The 20,227-nt window shown below is 38.8% G+C and overlaps 1 protein-coding gene and 1 pseudogene across 3 annotated transcripts in view; one reads left to right on the top strand and one right to left on the bottom strand.

Annotated features, from left to right (window-relative positions):
• SND1 (staphylococcal nuclease and tudor domain containing 1) overlaps positions 1 to 20,227 on the top strand; it is a 457,598-nt gene that overhangs the window by 167,859 nt on the left and 269,512 nt on the right. The gene's annotated exons all lie outside the window — the stretch shown is intronic.
• On the bottom strand, positions 5,619 to 6,957 carry LOC116549946 (annotated as a pseudogene). Its single transcript, XR_004268169.1, has one exon. The product of XR_004268169.1 is annotated as a phosphoglycerate mutase 1-like (transcript).

The following is a 20,227-nucleotide window of genomic DNA, read 5'->3' as shown; positions in this document are numbered from 1 at the left end:
CTTCCTTCCTTCCTTCCCTTTCTTTCTTTCTTTCTTTCTTTCTTTCTTTCTTTCTTTCTCTTTCTTTCCTTTTCTTTCCTTTTCTTTTCTTTCCTTTTCTTTTCTTTTCTTTTCTTTTCTTTTCTTTTCTTTTCTTTTCTTTTCTTTTCTTTTCTTTTCTTTTCTTTTCTTTTCTTCTTTTCTTTTTTTTTGAGACAGTCTCACTCTATTGCCAGGTGCCAGGCTGGAGTGCAGTGGCATGATCTCGGCTCACTGCAACCTCCGCCTCCCTGGTTCAAGCAATTCTCCTGCCTCAGCCTCCCAAGTAGCTGGGACTACAGGCACACGCCACCACACCCAGCTAATTTTTGTATTTTTAGTAGAGACGGGGTTTCACCATGTTGGCCAGGATGGTCTCGATCTCTTGACCTGGTGATGCGTCCGCCTTGGCCTCCCAAAGTGCTGGGGTTACAGGCTTGAGCCACCGCACTCGGCCGAATTCAATTCTTTCATTGTTCCCATTTTCTTAATTTGGAAAATCCAAAGGTTACTTTTTCTCTATCCTCTAAAAAGATGATCTTACTAAAGTATCCAGAAAGACTCAATTTGTCATCCTGGTATTTCTAATCAGATTCTAACTTAACAACATTTACTTATAAATATGTAGTTTTCCCAGTATTGACTCTGAGGAGGACCACCATAAAGAGGCAAGTGGTTTTCCACCATGGGATGCTGGCTCATCTTGTAGGATAGGCTGGAGGTAGAAAAACTCAGGAGCCTGGGGTCCTGGCCTGAAGTACGTCTAGTCTTTGTTCATCTCACCCCCGTTTTATTTTGGCCCTTAGTTAACCCCTCTCTAAAAACAGAAGGGATCGACTGGCAGGCTCTGAGGGTCAGTTCATAAACCCCAGTTTGAAGATTTGTTGACCTGTTTTGCATAGACTGGACTACTTTTACAGTTCCACAAGTTTAATCTTTTCATCATCAAAGATTGTTTTATTTTAAATATCAAGGAATTTGATGAATACTAATGTGATGGCTATGTGCCACGCACAAACCCTTGATTCCTGTGGCCACTGGGTGATTCTTTGAACTTACTGTGAACACTCATTGTTAAAGGCCTGTTTGCTGAGAATGCTATAATATAAATCTCTACTGCTTCTCTGCGGTGGTTTTAATTATCTTAGTCACCCATTATGCCCACCTTCTCCCAACCCCTACAAGCTAGGAGATTGAATTCATTCTTTCTCCACCTCTGTTTATGTTACCAGGTTAGGGTCAAAGCAGATTTTTTTATCTGAAATGTTCAAGTGGTTAGGGTAGGGTTACAATTCAGTTAGTTATTGGGGAAAGGAATTACTTTCTACTTTTCTAAGATGCGTGGTTCCTAATGATTTTCTCCCACTTGAGGGCTGGTGGTGGTTTACTTCTGTCATTTGTCAGTTCACCACATTTTGAAATAATGGCTTTAGGAATCCATTGCCATCAGAATGATTGACTTCTTGACATTATCCAGGTGCTTTTTCACATTTTCCCCTGGTTTCTCCTATTGCCAGTGGTGGAGTTTGCTTGCTGGCAGCAGTCTAGAAGAAAAGCAGCATGTAGTTTGAACTCCACAGCATGGGAGAGCTTTTGAAGATCAAAGACAAAGATGAGTCATGTTGCTGTTCTTCGGTATTTCTGCTTTGGTGTAGTTAATCACAGCTTTCCAAGGGGCAAATGGTAATAAGATCACTATGTCTAGATAGATTTATGATGTCTCTCTCACCATTCAGAGACTGAAAGTAGAATTGATAGTCTTTTTAATGTTACAGACACAAACTTCCCCTTCCTTCTTTCTCTCTAACCTCATTTTCTTTCCTCCCTCTCTATCCTTCCTTTCCCCCCTTTCCTTTGTGTTCCATTTTCCATCCCCCTCCTCAAAGTGTCTTAGATCTCCAACCTGAAATTGTCAAAATGCTAAGCTTGTAGTAGCTCTCACTTTCCAATATATAGACTCCATCTGCCTTTATGTCTGACTTGGCTGTTGTAGTGGATCCCTGCGACCTTTCTGGCCTTAACATGAAAAAAGTGATTTGCTAAATGCCATTTTTTCTTGTTTCTGTTCTTCCTTCCAGCAGCATGAAGCTTGGTTCCGTACCAGAGTTGACAGAGCATTAGCTTTTCTCTGAACCAGGCCTGCTTAAGTTTTTGCTTGATGGCTCCAGTTTTTTCTTGGCCTTGGATCCTCCCCAATGAACACTCAGAATGTTCCAGGCGAGATTATATTGTGTAGTACATTTAAAACTCTCTGCCTTCTTTAACTGTCATTTCCCATTGTTTTTGGAAAACAGAAAACATGGACAAGGAAAATGTTGTATTAGTCATTCCTCTTAGTCTGGGTTTCCCCTCCTAAGGAGTTCTAGTTGATGGGCCAGTGTACGTGTGTCCTTGCTGGGTGCTCTAATGATGGATTTGCCTGATGCTGCCCCAAGCACAAGTGGCATGTGGGGTGCTTGGGTATTGTTTCAGCTAGTAAAAGAGTAAGTACTTGGATAACACTGACCTGCTTCAGAGTCTGTTGTTTTCTTTGAATGACTCAGCTTTCTGTAATTCACATTTGGATTGGATTTTTTTTTTCCTGGACTCCATGTCATCATCTCTGCTCTCCAACTCTGTCTCCAGGTTGATGGGTAGCAGTACAGGGTTGATTTCTCTGTGTCCTTGTTTTTTCTGTCTCTTTCAGGGATTGCTTTTTACATTGGGATGATTTCTATGGTCAGGCAAAGGTACTTTTCCTTACAGGATTTTTTTAAATTTAGTTTTTAAACAGCCAGGAAGATACAATTTTAAAAAAAATTTTTTTGTTTTATATAACATAACTTGTTCTTTACATTTTAAAAATAGATGTAGAAAGGATGTGTTAAAAAAAATAGCTGCGTAGAAAGCACATATATGGATAAAGCAGTGATTAAAAAAATTTTTTCTTCTAAAGATTTTAAAAAGTCAGATCAAGAAAGTAAATGAATTTGGTTGTTTTATTGCTGAAACAGACATTTTGACGTCATTTGGCAGGAAAGCCAATATGGAAACATAGGATATTTTCTGACAAGCTATTATATAAAATGGGCAGACATTTGAATTATTTAACATCCCTTTTACCTTTTAGACATTTTTATTTATGGGGAAATCAATATCATTTTAAGATTTTCTCTTGGTGTGTTCATTTTTTATTTTAATTATTATTTTTATCAGATAATGCATTTACTTGGTTTAAAATTCAAATGCGTATAAAGAGTATACAATTGGAGACCTTTCTTTTGCCCTAGTCCTTCACAGGTTCATTTTATCACCAAAGAAGCAACCAATATTACCATTTCCTTGTGAATCTTTTCAGGGATATTTTAGGCCTACACAGGAAGATATGTTTGTGGGTAGGTATTCTCCCTTTTTACACATATGCTAGCATCATGAATACAGTTTAAATTTCATACATATCACCAAAAATATATATTTGCATTTGTGTTTCAATTCTGTGTGCTTGCAGGTGGTAAAGGTTTATCATATTTGATCTGTACAACTTAGAGCTTGCAATTTTCATGTAAAATTTTAGCCTAGTTTTCTCTATGGCCATAATTTTCCTACTTGAAAATGCGATTGTGAATTCTGCTAATACTGGTGATATTGTCCATTCTATTCTTGTTTATGATACTGTATTTTTTTTTTCTATTTTGTTGTAAGTAACATTTACCGCTCATTTTTTCAATCATAAAAGCAGCACTTGTTTATTCTAAAAATCTTAAAGAGGAAAAGATAAAGGGAAGAAAACCCCTACCACCCAGGGCAGCATCTGTTAATACTTGAGTGTGTATTACTCCAGTCTTTTTTTGTTAAATGCACTTGTATATTTGCATAATTTTCAACTTAGCTATAATTATATGTTACTTACTGTTTTGTATCCTGCACAATATGATGGTTTTTCTTTGTCATTAAATAGTCTTCTACATGAGATATTTTATCATTTAATGTCATTGAATATTTAATCAATATCCTGTTGTTGGCTATTTGTAGTGGTTTAGTGTATGAGCTTTGCAACCAAATAGCCATGAGTTTCAGTCTCTGGGGTAGCATCACCTAACGCAGTCCTGTCATGACCATTAAATGAGGTGATATATGTTAAGCATTTAGTGCAGTGCTTGGCACATTGTAAGAGCACAATCGATAACAGCAAACTACTGAGTCAGGGTTTCGGAAAATTAAGAACAGAGAGCAGTACACAATATGACAAATAAAACAAACTAGTGCTTGGTCCTGATAAGGCTGAGTGAGAGAGAGAAGGGGATGGGCAAAGTGAGCAGTGTGGTGGGGGGAGATACAGAGTGAGTTCTTATGAGGAAGAAGGCAGCCAGCCTTATTTCCCTTACACCCTCCACCTCCTAGTTGCTTTCAAAACCAGTCCAGCAAGATGATAGTCTATTGCTTGTCCCTCTTTAGAAAGTCTTTTTCACCCCCAGGTGCTTGGTTCCCCTGACTAGGATGTTCTGAGTCTGGAGGAAGTGGAAATGGCCTTGGGAAGGGGGAGTTGGGAGAGAACTCAACATCTCGTTTCCTTCTTTTCTGAGTTTCTTGGCACGTTTTTCATAACCAGGTAGGCTTCCCATGGGAGCTGGCAGGACATCTGAGGAGGATTTAATTTACTTTGACCCAAAAGAAACTAAAGAAAGGGCAAAGTATGCACCCTACCAGCAGCTTTTTAAAAACCCGAGTTTCTCTGAAAGTCTTAAACTTAAAGCTCAAAATTAAAGATTCTCAATCCCCTGAACTTATCTGTCTAACCTATAAGTTTGTTTGATCATCAGTTAGAAAGAAATGTTGGATGCCTTGCCTCTCTCAACATTTTTGAGTTCTGCAAATGAATGTCCAATTAATCCAGCATTGCAAACTGTTCTTTTTTTTTTTTTTTTTAATTCACTTTGACATATTTGCTTTTAAAAGCCAAGACTTAATTGAGGAGGTATTGGTGAATTCAGATATTGATTAAATTTAGATAATATTATAAAATGAGTTTATTTCTAATCCCAAAGGTAGTATATTTTGTTTAAACTTACCTTGAGAGATTTAAAGTGAAAGAGAGATTTGTTGTGATTTGTGTTACAGAGTGATACATTATATTTACTCATATCATAGTCAATACTTAGGCGATGAAGGATTTACCCTGGTATTAAATATTGAGTATGATCATAACAAAATGAAGCAGAAATGTTGCTTTATTAAAATTTATAGGCAAACTTTTAAAAAAGTAAACAACTACTTTTGCAAATGCAGCGCTATATTTTATTTATTTATTTATTTTGCACTTCATTCCTTTATTTTACTGATCTGGCAAAAGGGTTTAGTACAGCTATGCTCTGCCAGGCAACTAGAACATGATTCAGAAATCAGTGAAAGACATACTTGGACAAGACCAAGAGGCATTCACTGCTATGAAGCAAGGCGAGGAGGGATTCTAAAGCACACAGCAGGAAGCACTCCTGCCCCTCAGAGGTCATGGAGCTTATCCCATATTGGTATGAGGAATGGCTTAGCTTCTAATGACTACATGTGGGACTATTTCAACCACCACAAGAAACCCCAGAAAGGTTATTGTTTTGTATTAATTATATATATACTATACTTTCTTTTTTATATATATAAAAGTAAATGTAACACACAAACTAAATTTAGGATCTGTCCCAACCTTCTAGAGCCAGTTCCTCTGGGGCCAGGGAGGAAACAGTTGTCACATCACCATGCAGGTTACATTCGTCTTCCACTGGAATGACTATAGCCCCCAGGCAATGGCCTGACTGCAGAAGAATACAGGACTGGTTCCTGGGGGCAGACAGCCTCTCTTGCTTCTCTTCATTGGTCATGGCTTAGCATGATTCTTCCCCACAAGTCCTTAGTAAACAAAGCACTCAAAAAAACCCAACTCACTACCTTTAAACACTTTTGGATAAGGGGAACTTTTCCACAGCTTGGACTGAGAACTTGTGCCCTAGAAGTGCTACTCTGACTAGAATGTATGAAGGAAATGGGTGCAGGAGACAAAATGGCTAAAATGAAAATGGGAGCTACTGGTCCCCATCTGCAGCTACAACTCAAGATGCCTACAGATGTGGACAGTGTGACATGTGCAGGAGGGAGGGGCAAAGGGGCGAGACAGGCAGGGAACATGCTCCTGGGGACAATAGCTTGCCCTCTGGCTTTCACTTCTTGGCCTTGACCTGGGTAGCCACAGCTTCCATGGCTTTACGCACGGTCTCTTTATCTCCCAGGAGCTACATGGGATTGATGGGCTTCAAGTTCTTGTCCAATTCATAAACAATGGGAGTACCAGTCGGCAGGTTCAGCTCCATGATAGCCTCTTCAGAGAGACCCTCCAGATGCTTGACAATGCCCCAAAGACTGTTGCCATGGGCAGCAATCAGTACCCATTTCCCCTCCTTGATCTGGAGAACTATTTCTTCATTCCAGAAGGGCAGAGCTCTGGCAATAGTGTTCTTCAGACCCTCAAAGGAGGGTGTCTGATCTTTGAGGTCTGGATACCTGCGATCCTTACTGATGTTGCTGTAGAAAGGATGGTCAGGCTCCATTGGAGGTGGTGTGACATCATGGGAGCACCTCCAGATCTTTACCTGGGTCTCACCATGCTTTGTAGCAGTCTCTGCTTTACTGAGACCGGTGAGATCCCACTGAGGCGCTAAGTCCTCACTACTGGCAGCCACATCTGATCAATGGCACTTAGCACTGTACAGAGAGGTTCCGGATCGTTGTCTTCTGCATTGAGATGAAACACATGTGAAACCCATGGCCAGCATCTTGCAGTGCCTGCCCACCACACTTGGCCTCCTTGTGGCCTGCAGAGCTCAGGTCTACATTGCACCAGCCGCTGAAGCGGTTCTCCAGTTTCCACACGCTCTTGCCGTGCCAGATCAGCACCAGTTTGTAGGCGGCCATGGGTGGCAGGCTGGGGATGCGGCACCGACTGGGGTTCGCAGATTCCTGAGTGGCAGCCCGCCCCCTCCACTGCTCTGCGTGCTCGCGCTGCATGGCCCCGTGCTATATTTTTATACTATATTTTTCCTATGGTGGTATCGTTAAGTTTCCACTAATTTTAAATAATATTAAAACTAAGTACGTATTAACCGAAATAGGTAATTGAAAAAAAATCTGATTTTATATACATCCTCAGCAATAGTGTTGTCATCTCAGAAAAATTATCTACAAGTTTTTAAAACTTCTTCATGGAAAAGCAGTCAGTGCTTTATTCTTAGGAAAGTATTAAAGTTTTATTTTGTTTTTATAAGTCAGATTCCTTGATGCAGATGAAATCTGTTTTCCCCCCTTGTTCATTGAAGTCATAACAAGTGTTCAAGGCCACCTCTGTGGTTTTCATTTTTGCTACCTGATTCTTGATAAGCTGTTTATTCTAAGGACCAAACCAATTTAGCTTAGGATCCATTTCAGTCCTGTATATCCTAGAATGAAAATTCTGATCTTTACCCATTTTCATTGTCTCAGTCACTTTATCTTTTCTTCTCTTCCATCACTTTAGCAAGAGTAGCATTCCCAGTGTTAAAAAAAAAAAAAAAGATGGAATATTCCTTTACTGTTTGCACATATGCAAGACTCCTCATGCATTCTTTTGTTTGTTTGTTTAAGCTTGCTTTAAAAATACTTGATGAGCAGCTGAATGTCATTTTTAGTAGTTATAACCATTTGCTGTTGTTTACCATCTTGTTTTCTTAGTTCCCGACCTTGGACAGCTTTACAAACCTCTAATCTTCATCTTCTTTGTGACTAATCCTATTGTCTTCCACCTCAGGTGGTGTAGTTGCCAAATTTTTGGTCTGTTTCTTGGAATGTATGTACAACTATACTAGTTTTGTTACTTGAAAGGAAGTAGGAATATGTGGGCACTGAATGAAAATTAGTGGGTTGATTAGAAGCCTGTTGGAGAATTATATATAGGGAATCTAATCTCCCTTATTCATACTAACATGTGTCACTGCTTTTTAGGAATGATGTTAACTAATGTTACCTTAGAAATCTTAGAACCTACCTTTTTTTTTTTTTTTTTTTTTTTAGACTGAGTTTTACTCTTGCTACCTAGGCTGGCGTGTAGTGACATGATCTCGGCTCACTACAACCTCCGCCTCCCGAGTTCAAGCGATTCTCATGCCTCAACCTCCTGAGTAGCTGGGATTACAGATATGTGCCACCATGCCCAGCTAATTTTTTATATTTTTAGTAGAGGGGAGATTTCACCGACCAATACGATGAAATCTCGTCCCTACTAAAAATACAAAAATACAGGCTGGTCTCAAACTCCTGACCTCAGGTAATCCGCCCACCCCAGACCCTCAAAGTGCTGGGATTACAGGTGTGAGCCATTGCGCCTGGCCAGAACATACCTGAACCATGAATATCTTCGTGTTTCTTCTGTGGTCATTTTTTTCTGATTATAAAAGCAATATATGTTTATTATAATAAGTTTGGCAAGTATAAAGGAAAAATAAAAGTAATTCAAATAGCAGTTTAGGGTATTTTCTTTCACTTATACATTTATATTCTAATCTGTGTCTGTGTGTCGTTTTTTAAAATTGACAATGGAGACCAGGCGTGGTGGCTCACCCCTGTAATCCCAGGAGTTTGATACAAGCCTGACCAACATGGCGAAACCCCATCTCTATGAAAAATACAAAAATTAGCTGGGTGTGGTGGCAGGCACCTGTAATCCCAGCTACTCGGAGGCTAAGGCAAGAGAATTGCTTGCACCAGGAGGCAGAGGTTGCAGTAAGCCAAGATCACACCACTGCATTCCAGCCTGGACAACAAGAGCAAAAATCAGTCTCAAAAATAAAATAAAATTGACAGTGGAGCCTGAACGTCTCCCTACATCCTTAAATAAACTTTTATGTGTTGATTTTAATGGCTTTATGTTATTTTATCCCATGAGTGTATAATTTATTTAACTGGTGTATGTTCATATTAATTTTTTTGAACTATGGTAATGTGGTTTTATTTTATGTTTTAATAAGCCATACTGTGTATTAGTATCAGCTAGATCTAAGTATCACTAAGCCCTGCAAAATCAGTCATCTACATTTTGGAGAATGTAAAAGTTCGAAGAGTTAAAGATAAAAATTTTCTATGTCTACTTACTGACAGTGTTGAGCACTTTCTTAGACAGGATTTGGTCACTTAAGAAGCCTAATAGCTTTTTCCCATCCTTTTAAGTCCTTGTATTTTATCTCATTTAAAAAGTCAACCTTTTTTGGTTCCTGGGATTTTAATTCTCTCATTTTAACTTTAATTTCATTCCATTTTTTAATCTTAAATACCATTTAGCCTAGGTAAATGGTATTTTTAATCTTAAATACCATTTAGTCTTAATGATTAATTTCTTAATCCCTTATTTAAAAACAACATAGCAACAAATACTCCATTTTTTAAGTATTTAAAATTTTTGATGTGCTTTTATAGAGATCAGCAAGAGCTATAGCTATAGGGTAGGTGGTTTTTGAGAGAGCCAGAGTCATTAACAGATATATCAGCCTTCTTGCCAACTACACTCTTAGCTCTCTCCCTGTGTCATTCATTTCTTTTAAAGGGTAGCTTCTAAAAGAATTCCAACTTGGAAGGCCCTTGGGCTGGCCCTTCCAGGCTGAAGTTCAATCCAAGCATAAAATAGACTTTCTTTATTGAAATGATATTGATACTGTACCTTTTACTGTGGTTTCCTGTCCTCATACTTTAGATATTATTCTGATTTTTAGAATCTTAGTTAAAATTCTTTTATTAACTAGATGTTTATACTTGGGCAAGTCATGTAACTTCTGAATCCATTTTATATCATAGTGCATGCTTGCTCTAGGTGATAACTGTGGCGAGTTTCATTCTGATTTAAAATAAAACTTTTATTTTAGTTTATCCCTTAAAAGCTCCAATTAACAGTTTGGAATTTAAATTGAAATCTTCTAATAATTAAATTATTAAAAATTTAAATATTAATTATTTTTAAAAATTAATTTTTCCCATACAGATACATTTTGTTTTTACCCTTTTATAATCTAGCCTAATTGCAAAATATATGACTTGGCAATTTATCTTTTATGTCTCTTTAAACGAACCCTTTTCATAATTTGGGGGCAAATTGTTTAACTTCTGTGAATCATTAATAACCCTTGTATTGTCATTGTAGATGTTATTGGTGTATCTTTCCATGGCTCCCCAGCCCTATTAACTATAGGATGTTCTTCTAGACTTTTTAACCCCAGACTTATCACTGAATATTACTCAATTTATTCTATTCTTATGTTTATCATGATGCATATTCACAGGAATTATAGCAGATGTCACTAATCACAGATTCATTTTATTAGATCTGAGATGACATTTCATTTTATAACCTTCTGTCAGTTTGAACCATTTATTATGCAGGTTTTATGAACGAGTGTATCCTTTTGTTCTCAACATGCTTATGCACCTTGGTTTGTCTTTTAGAGAGAAAAATAAAGGAATAGTATATTATGCACCTATTTTTAATATTTCAGATATAATAGATATAACTAATTAACCTGAAATGTAGTTGTTCCTTAATACATTTATTTGCATTACTATTCTGTTTGGTGTCTTTAATAACTTATACAGTTAGCATTTTTCTTACTATTTTTCTAATGTAGCAAGTGTTTTTTTGTTTGTTTGTTTGTTTTTTAAAAGATGGAGTTTCACTCTTGTGGCCCAGGCTGGAGTGCAGTGTTGGGCTCTCGGCTCACTGCATCCTTCAGCTCCTGGGTTCAAGTGATTCTCCTGCCTCAGCCTCCCAAGTAGCTGGGATTACAGGCACACACCACTATGCCTGGCTAATTTTGGTATTTTTAGTAGAGATGGGGTTTCACCTTGTTGGTCAGGCTGGTCTCAAACTCCTGACCTCAGCTGATCTGCCCGCTTTGGCCTCCCACAGTGCTAGGATTACAAGTGTGAGCCACTGCACCTGGCCGCAAATTTATTTCTATTTTCTATACCTTCTGGTTGTTCTGATATATTCTCTGTATGTAGTGGGCCTTTGGATCATTCTTTTACTTTTTGTTTTGAGATTGTTTGACCACCCTCATTTAGAGTGATTTGTGTGAAGATCTTGGACAGCAATTACAGTAAAGTCTTGTCTGTAGTTGGACACCTCATTTGAGTATTTTCTAGTGTTTGAAGGTTGTTCCTTTTATATAATCTTGGTTATTGTATTGGGATGCTTCTCTTACTGCCTGGGCGTTTTCTCCAGAACTGCTAGAAATTTTGGCTTTGTTCTTCATCTCTGTAGAGTTGTCTAAAATTTTCTGGAAATTCTATAGTGTCAGAAAAAATATCATCACTGTCTTCTTGGGCTGGTCTTTTGACGACCAAGAAAGTAAATTTATAGCTCAAAATGTTATCTCGAGAGCAAAGCAAAATCTATTCTTGGGGTATTGACTTACCTCCTGGGCTAAATGACCCAAAGACTTTTCTTTAATGGCACAAAAATAAAAAAAAATTTCCATATTAAATCATGGAGCAGAGCTCCCTGTGTCATTTTTTGTTTATTGCTTCACTACTGTCTTGTAGAAGAATGTATCATTAGTTTTCCATCTGACCTCTTAGACAAGAGAAGTCAGGTTAGCTGATCTGAAGAGCATCACACAGGAAGTACTACAGGTGATGCATCAGGGAGAGATTTGTTGCTGTGTATACTAGCAATACATTCAAACAGGCTATGTATTATTAAGAGGAGAGTCCTTAAAACTCAAATTACAGTCTGATTCCTTTGAATGAGTATGTGCCAGGAATCTTGGAAGCAAATGCAGCAGGTGAGGGAAAAGCCTGTAGGGATCCCCCAACCCCTCCCCTGCATAGTTTATAACTGTGTCTTGTTTGCATCCTGAACAGTGGCTATACTCTTCATCTGGAGCAAAGGACCTGCTGCTAGGCAGTTTCGTTTCCCCTGAGGTGATTGGTGGGTTGTTTTATTGTTTGGACCATCCCTTGAGACACTGAAAGATTTCTTCCTCATTATGAGAGAGAGACTTTTAATTTTAAAAAAATAGATTTGGTTTAGGTTCTCTGAAGTGGACAGATTATGAGATTATAACACTCCTTTTATGTGATTTGACTCTGATGGCTTAGTTTGTGTTTGTCAATGAAAGCTCTTCTCCATAGGCCACTGATTGCTCTCAACTGATTCTCTCACACTTTCTCTTATTATTAAAAATAATATTATTACAAGATATTTTTATTAAAGTGGTTCTCAGCATACTTTCTCTTATAGCTGCAGTCTCAAAAGTACACCTTAGTGAATAAACAAAGTATGGTATGTCCTTACAGTCAGTACATTCTGTCCTAAAAAGGAATGAAGTCTGCTGTATGCTTCAGTATAGATGAACCTGGAAAATATTGTCCCAAGTAAAAGAATTTAGACACAGGAGACTGCATATTTTGTGATTCCATTTACACAAAATCCTTATAGGGATCTATAGGTGGTTGATGGTTGCTAGGGGCTAAGGGTAGGGCAAGTTGGGAAACAAGTGACTGCTTCATCGATACAGAGTTTCTTTTCAGGGAACTGGATAAGCATGATGGGTGCACAGCATTGTGAATGTACTAAAAACCGCTGAACTGCTACACCTTAAGATGACTGAGAGGGTGGATTTTATGTTCCATAAATGTGATCTTAATTAAATAGTATATCTGTATGTTAGTGGTGTGGTTGCTGAATCAAGAAGGCCTTGGTGGCCAGGTAGGGTGGCTCATGCCTGTAATTCCAGCACTTGGGGAGGCTGAGGCGGGTAGATCACCAGAGGTCAGGAGTTCAAGACCAGCCTGACCAACAAGGTGAAACCTGTCTCTACTAAAAATACAAAAATTAGCCAGGTGTGGTGTCAGGTGTATGTAGTCCCTGCTACTAGGGAGGTTGAGACAGGCGAATTGCTTGAACCCAGGAAGCGGAGGTTGCAGTCAGCTGAGATCACGCCACTGTACCCCAGCCTGGACAACAGAACGAGACTCCATCTCAAAGAAGGCCTTGGTGTTTCTTGATGCTAATGCTAGTTGGCATTTTAGCCAATTGGTCAAGTGTTGGTGAGAGTGGGGGTAGGCTGACAATTGAAATCAAGGATTCTCCTCATTAAGAGAAGCATATATGTGTCCAGTGACTTCCTAATTCATGGAAAGTGCTGTTGGATAATCACCTTTATATTCTCATTATCAATGGGATTATGAGGAGTTTGGTTAACATGCTTGACTAATTCCAGTCCCTTGTGCATTCACTATTTTTGCCTAAAGTCTGTATTGAAACTGCCCTGCTCTCCCTCTTTTCAGAAACTAGCTCCTAGTTTGCTGACTAGGTGTAGGTAACAAACCCTCTATTTATTTTGAGACTCTCTGGGATATACAGTTATAAATGTGTGAGTTAGAGTTCTAGTAAAAGGGGCAAATTGTGGAGACAGTTTATTTGTACATGAACCCTCTTTTTCCATATTATATTATCTTTATCAGATTATCTGCTGCTCAGAGAAAGGACTCTATGAGCAGGAACTCTTGACTCCTGATGCCACATCTTGTGCTTACTCAGTATTATATTAAAATAAAAAACAAAACTCCATGCTTTTTATTGACAGTACCTGATGGTTAAGGGAGACAGAATGAATCCAGTTTTTTCTAGTGAGAAGACTGGGATCCTTTTCTACTCTGCTGATGAGAAACAGAATCAAAAGGTGCAACGGGAATGGGGCACAGCCCTTCACATATTACCAGCTGTCTTAGAACTGGCTGGCTAACTCACGGCAAAGTGTTTGGTCTTAGTGAATGGTCACTTGGCAGAGCAATATTTTATGTCTTCCTTCCACTCTTTTCCAGCTCTCTCTGAAGGGCTGCAGCTAGGTATAACAAACATCAACCAGTAGTATCAGATTGTCAGTGATCAGCATGCCAAAATGCAGTTCCTTGTTACGTGACAAGTAGAGAAAACATATGGCAGGCAGGTGGTGGTGGCAGGATCATTATCAGCTCAGAGTGAGATTGGCAGTTCGTTTGCAGATAGTGATGCCCACCTGCCATGGCAACAGTACACCACTGGGCACCCGGAAGCTCTCATGATCGTGTCCTTCTAACAGTGTTTAGCCTGCCCTGCATAATCCTTACGGGTTGGCAGTCTCTACTGAGCAGTGACCATGGCCTCAGTGTGGGAACTGTTGTGATGAAACATGCTCAACGATGGAGACCCTGTTTGTGACCAGGCAACTTTTTTTGTGTTTTTTGTTTTTAAAGGTAGATGTTTTCTTTATATATTTACTTAGCTTACCATATTGTTTTTCTTAAGAATTAAATGTTTCCTCTTTTCAAATGTAATTTAAAAATTTTAATCGTAGTGGAAATGTATGATGTGAAAAATTGAAAGTGCCTTATAATTTGCATCTTCGAAGATAAGCCCTTTTAACAGTGGCAAGTATGTTCCTCTGGATTCTGTTCCATGTTTCCCTCAGTTTTGTTCTCCTAGCAGGATTATATCATATTTACCATTGTTCATTGGCTTTTCTATTTGTAAATCTTTCCATAGCAGAATGTGTAGCACCCACTTGTTCTCAGCAGCTATATCATATTTATTGAGAATATTGGTAATATGTAGGTGAAAAAGATAGGCATGGTTTCTGTCAGCTTAGAGCTCATGAGATTTAGGATTACTTAAATCTCAACTTGTAATTATGCATTTATGTTAAACTACTATGAATGTAAAGGACACCATGCTTGTACATACATCTTTATTTCTATAGACTGAATTCCTAGAAGTGGAACTGCTCGTTTAAAGGACATCCACATATTAAATGTTAGTGGAATTGCCAGCTTGACCTCCAATGGTGTTATAATAATTTACATTCCTGCCAACCGTGAAAAATACCACTTAGAGAAGCATGTGGAAATTGAAAGTTTATTGCACAAAAGCACAGACAACAGTGATTAAATTCAGCAACTAAAGAAGTAGATAGAGGCGGGAAAATGATGGTGAATGAACTGAAAATTCTGTAGTTCTACACGTGACAGATCTCTAAGTCAGAAGGTTCTTCATAGAAAGATTGTGTAAACAGCACGGAACATCAGTATTTGTCAATTTTATAGAAAGTCAGTGAGCCATAGACTATTCTTACCCCCTTCTACAGCCACCTCTGAAAAAAAAGTTATATTTGGGTTTATTATTGTACCTAGACATGTAGCTTGTTCCTTAGAGCAGGGGTCCCCAAGCCCCAGACTGGGGACCCTTATTGGTCCCTGGTCTGTTAGGAAGCAGGCTGCCCAGCAGGACATGAATGAGCAGCAGGCAAGCCAGCATTACTGCCTGAGCTCCACCTCCTGTCAGATCAGCCGCAGCATTAGATTCTCATAGAAGTGCAAACCCTACTGCTAACTGCACATGCAAGGGATCTAGGTCTCATGATCTTTATGAGAATCTAAGTAATGATGATCTGAGGGTGGGATAGTTTCATCCTGAAATTATCCTCCCCACCGTCAGTGTAAAAAATGTCTTCCTGCTGGGTGCGGTGGCTCACGCCTGTAATCCCAACACTTTGGGAGGCTGAGGCGGTCAGATTACGAGGTCAGGAGATTGAAACCATCCTGGCCAACATGGTGAAACCCCATCTCTACTAAAAATATAAAAATTAGCTGGGCATGGTGGCATGTGCCTGTAATCCCAGCTACTCGGGAGGCTGAGACAGGAGAATCATTTGAACCAGGGAGTCCAGAGGTTGCAGTGAGCTGAGATCGTGGTACTGCACTCCAGCCTGGGTAACAGAGTGAGACTCTGTCTCGGTGGGGAAAAACTGTCTTTCACAAAACCGGTCCCTGGTGCCAAAAAGGTTGGGGACCTCTTCCTTAGAGTGTTGACTCTTCCCAGAATGCAAGAATATAGACAAGTGTATTTTATATCCTGAGAAAGGTGGCCTAAAAGGTAGACTATTTTATATTATATGACAACCTGAAACCTCTGTGTCCTTATTTAGGGATTATTGAACATGGCATTCCAATTATGATTCCTTTTAGGAGACCATCCAAGTATTTTCTTGGGAATGTGATTGAACTGTCTTTTTTGTATGTGAGATGGAGTCTTGCTCTGTCACCCAGGCTGGAGTGCAGTGGCGCGATCTTGGCTCACTGCAACCTCTGCCTCCCAGATTCAAGCGATTTTCATTTCTCAGCCTCCAAATAGCTGGGGCTAAAGGAGCATGCCACCATGCCTAGCTAATTTTTGTATTTTTGGTAGAGATGGGGTTTCACCATGTTGGTCAGGCTGGTCTAGAACTCTTGACCTCATATGATCTGCCCACCTTGGCCTCCCAAAGTACTGGCATGAGATTACAGGCATGAGCCACCACGCCCAGCCTGAGCTGTCTTATTGAAGTAACCAGTAGATTTAGGTTAGCTGGGTTTGGGCTGAGAGATGCTTGGCTCCTGCTGCTAAGTTATTGACTTACGTAATATGTGGGCAGAACAGCCTGGGAGAGAGAGACCTAGATCTCTCACATGTGCAGTTCACAATAGGGTTTGCATTCAGTGGCATTAAGTACATTCGTTCATATTGTGCAACCATCACCATCCATCCCCCGAACTTTTTCATCTTGCAGAGTCGAAACTCTATACCCATTAAACAGCTCTCTCCATCCCCTGCCAACCACTCTCCTATTTTTGGTCTAAGAATTTGACTATTCTAGATACCTTATTTAAATGGAATCACACAGTATTCTTTTGTGTAAGTCTTTTTTCTGTGACTGGCTTCTTGCATTTATAATGTCCTCAAGATAATCAGAACTGTTTTCCCTTTTTAAGCTGAAAAATGTTCCATTGTATGTGTCTACCACATTTTGTTTATTCATCCAACGATGGGTATATCAGTTGCTTCTACCTTTGGCTGTTGTGAATAAATTCTGCTATGAGTATGGGTATTCAGATATCTCTTTGAGATCCTGCTTTCAATTCTGCTAATATATACCTAGAAATAGAATTGGTGGATCATATGGTAATTCTATTTTTAATTTTTTTGATAAAGCTAAGCAATATTTTTGCATCATGTTTCTGATAATTTAGAAGTAGAAACTGGAACACTGGCACTGAGAGATGGTTTGAACTAGACTTGTCCTCCAGTGGTAACTGTCCAGTTCCTAAACGTGTGTAGTTGTGGGCCAGGGAGTTGGTTATATACCTGTTTACTGTTTTCCAAAACAATGACTGTAAGTCAAGAGACCTGAATTTGCAGATAAACACAGATATAATGCAGGATGATCTTTGGTGTCTGTGACTTTAGTTGTAATTGTTCTGTGCACGCTGTGCCTTTGATCAAGGACCTTGCTACATTTAGTAGACCTTTATTGTGTGAAATAGAGGGATGGTGTGGTATGTTTACAAGAAGAAAGGCTGATGATGTAGATACCTGATTATCTTGGCATGTTAACTTAGCACCAAAACTGAGAATTTTTATACACAAGTGCTGTGTCCTTCCTTGGGCTATTTAGTTATTGACATGCATTCCTAAAGAATTATTGTATTTTTCTTCATAATTCTCCTTTGATGTCATTATGTACATCTTTGAGGTCAACTCACCTTTCTAGGTAAGTTCTCCATTTAGGTAAATTATTTAGTTTACCTAAACATACATTTTCCTTGTCTGAGTGACTTCTCAATGCCAGCTCATGGCATGCTGGGGAAATTGGAGTGCTCTGAATTGTAGAGAATGTAGGATGACTTTTCTGTTCTGGTTTTGCTCACCCAAGCAATACCTAGTCCCCAGAGAAATAGGAGTTTATTGGAACTCTTGGCAGGGTGAATACTTTAGTCCCCACTTTTATTGATTAGGGTTCTCAACTTGGTCTTTTAGTGGTGCAGACATTCAAAATCTTTATAGATAGAGCAAATGCAATGTAACCTTTTATTTTTGTCCATTTCTTAATAATATCCTCTTCCCCCTAACTAATTCTTCTTAGAATCCATTACGCAAGTCTCCTTTCTTCATATTCCTATTCCTCTCATCATAGTTTGATTACTGCTATTGTTTTAAAGACTGGGTGATATTGGGTATAGTCTATGCAAAGGCATAAGTATCTCCATGTAAAATTTGTGCTGCCTGTGTGGCTGGAACTCCTCCAGGGAGAGTTCTGGACAAAGTGATTTAATTTCCCCTGACTGCTGGTGACCTTGGAAATTTTGGCTGTAGATGACTGTGATTGACACTTGTATAAAGAAGAAAAAAGACCAACCCTCAACTTTCATCCTTTAGAGGAAGGCAGTGGGAGATGGCAGCTCTGATGAGGAATAAGAAGGGACATGCAGGGGACACAAGGGACAGTTTCCAGTAGTGCCTCTGAAACCTTTGGACATTCCTCCTCAGGGACAAGCAGGGTGGTATTAAAACTAAGTATTGGTGTGAGTTATGTCTGTGATAAAATAATGAGCAAGATAATGGAGCATTAGCACAAACACGCGTTATACTTTTTAGGTATGTTTATAGGATTATAAGGCTTGGAGAATTAAGAGATTTAATGAAAATGCTGGGAGCTGGGATGTTATTTTCAAATAGTGATCTCTGTCTGTCTCTCTATGGTACCCCTCAGATTTATTTAAAATATTGTTATTTGTTAAAATTTGATGTTTATATGCCTGTTATTTACCTCCAAACCTAAACTGTGTGGTCAGTATATTTTCAGATAATTTTATTACGTTTGTTTTCAGGTTGTTATCACTGTTTCTAAAAATCTTTGCCATTTTCTAATGGCCTCTTACCTAAAATGTTTTAAGGTTTCGTGGATCTCGAGCTTGCATATGCTTCTAATTAAATATACACCAAAGTGAAGGTGTATCAGGGAGCAGTGATGTCCACTTAAATGAATGCCTGATGTCAGAGACTCTTAACATCTCCATGGACCCTGTGTTCAGCTGTATTTTACCTTTTCCCTCAAAGCAGATAAAAGCATCTGCCCATCCAGAGGACAGAGGAGTGGTTGGGGTAGGAGACTAATTTTGTCAAAAATGCTTCAAATAAGAACACTTTCTAACTGTGCTTTTGAAGGTTTATAGGCACTATAGATAAAAATCCCATTGATGAAAATGAAATGTGCTCAAAATACGTCTGTGATTTGGGGGTGGGAAGGGTGATTTTAGATGGGAGAGAGCAGTATAAATACATGTAAATAAACAACCAGCCTAAGCACTTAATTACAATGATTTGGAAGTGGGTGTTATAGAATACATCTGGGCTGGATTGGACAGGAAGGGAACATTGATGTATGTCTCCTAATCTTTGTAGCGTAGGTGAGACAAAATATGTAATTTTTTAATGAACATATTTGTAAAGGTTGTTGTAAGGGATATCAGAGCTCGAAGATGTCCTGATGGAAGAAGTAAATTTCAGCATTTCATAATTATAAAAATTTATTAAAAAATGGTTTATCTACCAGTTGTTCATTTTCTTTTTAATAATATCAATCATTAACGGAAGCCTTAATTATCAACTACAAAAACAATTATTTCTTTCTTTTTTTTTTTTTTTTTTTTTTTTTGAAATGGAGTTTCGCTCTTGTTACCCAGGCTGGAGTGCAATGGCGCGATCTCGGCTCACCGCAACCTCCGCCTCCCAGGTTCAGTCAGTTCTCCTGCCTCAGCCTCCTGAGTCGCTGGGATTACAGGCACGTGCCACCATGCCCAGCTAATTTTTTGTAGTTTTAGTAGAGACGGGGTTTCACCATGTTGACCAGGATGGTCTCGATCTCTTGACCTCGTGATCCACCCGCCTCAGCCTCCCAAAGTGCTGGGATTACAAGCTTGAGCCACCGCGCCCGGCCAAACAATTATTTCTTAGCCTGAGTTTCTGGCCATCATCTACCCACCATCCATCCATTAGAATAAACTTCAAACACTATTGTGAAGAATTCTGGAATCATGCTGACAATTCAGTAATTAATAAAATTCAGCTATTGAATTGGTGGAAGGCACTGAAAAATACCTTCACCAAACTATGGAATAGAATTTATTTTACAATAGTACAGGCTAAGGGATTTTTCCCCCAATGTACAAATTTATCCTCACACCTGAAATTTTTTTTGAACCAAAAATGTATATAGCTTGTCTTTATAATCTAGTCAGAGATTTGAAAAAGAAAAGGCTAAATATTTTATTTATTGATACCAGGGTTTTTGTATCATATTTTTTTCATATT

Source organism: Sapajus apella, unplaced genomic scaffold (genome assembly GCF_009761245.1).
Source record: "Sapajus apella isolate SASKATOON/1434 unplaced genomic scaffold, GSC_monkey_1.0 scaffold7, whole genome shotgun sequence".
Lineage (NCBI taxonomy): Eukaryota > Metazoa > Chordata > Mammalia > Primates > Cebidae > Sapajus > Sapajus apella.
This window is presented reverse-complemented; position numbering and strand designations above follow the sequence as displayed.